A 3,114-nucleotide genomic window follows, 5' to 3' on the forward strand; every position below is an offset into this window, starting at 1 on the left:
GAAGCAGAAGGAAAGGGGCTGGGGGAATGGATGTGATTAGAGAGAGAGAGAGAGAGAGAGAGAGAGGGGGGGGGGGGGAGGGGAGAGAGAGAGAGAGAGAATTACAAGGATTTTGGATGTCTCAAATGCTTTTTAGTCCATCCGTGGAGACTCCATTTAGTCTTGGGTAGAGCGAATTCGTTCAAACGTTTAGAGTTCTTATGATCTTGTCCAAGTTATTCTTGACTCAGTTTACCGCGTTACTATTCACTAAATCCGCTGAAAGTCTGTTCCATGTATTAGCTATTTCGTTTGTAAAGAAACTACCATAGAATGGTATTGTATCTTTTCAATTCTAGTTATCCCTGGACTGATTGGTGCTGAGAGAGAGAGAGAGAGAGAGAGAGAGAGAGAGAGAGAGAGAGTGTGTGTGTGTAATTAGAGAGAGAGAGAGAGAGAGAGTGTGTGTGTGTGTGTGTAATTAGAAAGAGAGAGAGAGAGAGAGAGAGAGAGAGAGAGAGAGAGAGAGAGAGAGAGAGAGAGAGAGAGAGAGAGAGGTTATCATGGGAGGAGACCCAAAACGAAGCCAGATTAGCAGGAGCATCGGCTGGCACGTTAGACAGGCGTCAAATGGAATTTCCGATACAATTTACGCCATTGCCAGATCTCGTTCAACTATTCGATAATGAAGGTGTACGTGTGTCTTGTATCTGTGTGTATGTGTGTGCTTGTGCGTGTGTACGTGCACGCTATCACGTTCCAGAGAAATGTATTTTGGAGTTCAGATATGGATTCTCAGAATGACAATCTCACTGGCGGCCTCAGGTGCAAAATACCTTTTCATATTCGCAAGCAATATCACGCTGCCTTTAGTAACGACTCCCCCGTATTTTTTGTGCAAAACAGGCGTACTCGACCCGTCTAAAATGATTGCTAAATATTTAATAGATATGCACACACATGTAACCCCTCTCACCAAGGTATGAAAACACCTCTCCTCCTGCCAGAGGAATGGGGAGAGACCGAGAAGTTACCCACCTGGTAATGCAACTCAGCTTGACGGAGAATACATATATATATATATATATATATATATATATATATATATATATATATATATATATATATATATGTATATATATATATATATATATATATATATATATATATATATATATATATATATATATATATACATATATAATATCATATATATATATATATATATATATATATATATATATATATATATATATATATATATATATATATATATATATATATATATATATATATATATATATATATATATATATATATATATATATGTATGTATTATATATATAATATAATATATGTAATATATATAATTCATATATATTATACATACATATATTATATATATATAATATATATAATATATTATATATATATATATAATACATAATATATATATTTATATAATATGATATATATAATATATATAATATTATACAGTGGAACCTCTACATACGAATTTAATCCGTTCCAGAACCAACTTCGGATGTAGAAATTGTTCGGATGTAGAAACGAATTTTCCCATAAGAATACATTGAAATAGGATTAATCTGTGGTTGAGCCCAAAAACCTATGATAACTTCTTAATAAACTACTGCACATAATTTTCCCATGAGAATAATGAACACTAAATTAGATAATAGACATGTAAATAAGAAGAATAGACATGTAAATAAGAAGAATTAGCAAAAAATTATAAATAAGAAATGGGTTTTTAGCGTCACTTTACCTTAGAAACTCCAGCGCAGGTGTTGTTAGTCTTCGCTACGCAGAGAGGAGAGAGGAGACGGACGGACGGCGAGGAGGTAGAGAGGTTAACTACGATAAACGATAAACGTACACTACCATAACTTATTCTAACTTACACTAAGTGAACTTTAACATAACTTAGCTTATTTTTTTTTATTTTTATATTTTATATTTTTTTTTACATTTTCTTTATTTCTTTTTGATGATTACGTAATTTTAATCACTATCACTCTCTACATTTAAAATTGACTGAATTTCTTTTGCTTCACTCTTTTCCGTTTTCTGTGTTTCACTTTCTTCCGCTTCACTCTTTGCCGTTTTCTTTGATTCACTTACATCCTCTTCATCGCGAGTTCGCTTCACAGTTTTTTTAAAGAAAGCATTGATAGATAATTGCTTGGTACGGCTTTTCAGAATGTTTCGAAAGTGAGTTAGGCAAACATCATCGAATTGAGAAACTACACGACAAACCTGCAATTTCTTTGGATGGTATTTGTCGATGAAGTCGACCACGTCTTGATATTTTCCTAACACCTCTTTTATTTGCGCTGAACCTAACACATGTTCTACCTCCTCGCTCTCTTCCTCGTCATCACTCATGTGCTCCGACATAGCATGGAGTTCCTTGAGCTCATCCGTCGTCAGTTCGTCGTGATGTTCGGCAACGAGTTCCGTAACGTCATCTGCGTTGACCTCCAGACCCATGGACTTGCCAAGGGAGACGATTTCCTCTACGGCTTCCGCTGCACCGACCACGGGATCAGGTTCGGGGTCAAAACCCTCGAAATCTCGGGGAGCAACAGCATCAGGCCAAAGCTTCTTCCAAGCGGAATTCAGGGTCCGTCGAGTTAATCCCACCCAAGCCTGATCTATGATCTTCAAGCAGTGCACGATGTTGAAGTGGCCCCTCTAAAATTCACGCAAAGTTAAGTTGGTGCTTTGCGTGACATTAAAACACTGCTTAAATAAGTGCTTGGTGTACAGCTTCTTAAAATTAGAGATGACTTGCTGGTCCATGGGCTGGAGGATAGAGGTGGTATTCGGTGGAAGATACAGCACCTTTATGAACTTGAATTCATCGAAGATATCATCTTCAAGTCCAGGGGGGTGAGCGGGTGCATTGTCAAGGCATAGCAGGCACTTTAAAGGCAATTTCTGTTCATGAAGATACTTCTTCACAGAAGGGCCGAAAACTTGTTTTACCCATTGCACAAAGAATTGCCTAGTGACCCAGGCCTTCGAGTTGGATCACCAGAAAACATGAAGCTGATCCTTATCAACGTTGTGTGCTTTAAAGGCCCTAGGGTTCTCTGAATGGTAAACCAGTAA

This window comes from Palaemon carinicauda, chromosome 2 (genome assembly GCF_036898095.1).
Source record: "Palaemon carinicauda isolate YSFRI2023 chromosome 2, ASM3689809v2, whole genome shotgun sequence".
NCBI lineage: Eukaryota > Metazoa > Arthropoda > Malacostraca > Decapoda > Palaemonidae > Palaemon > Palaemon carinicauda.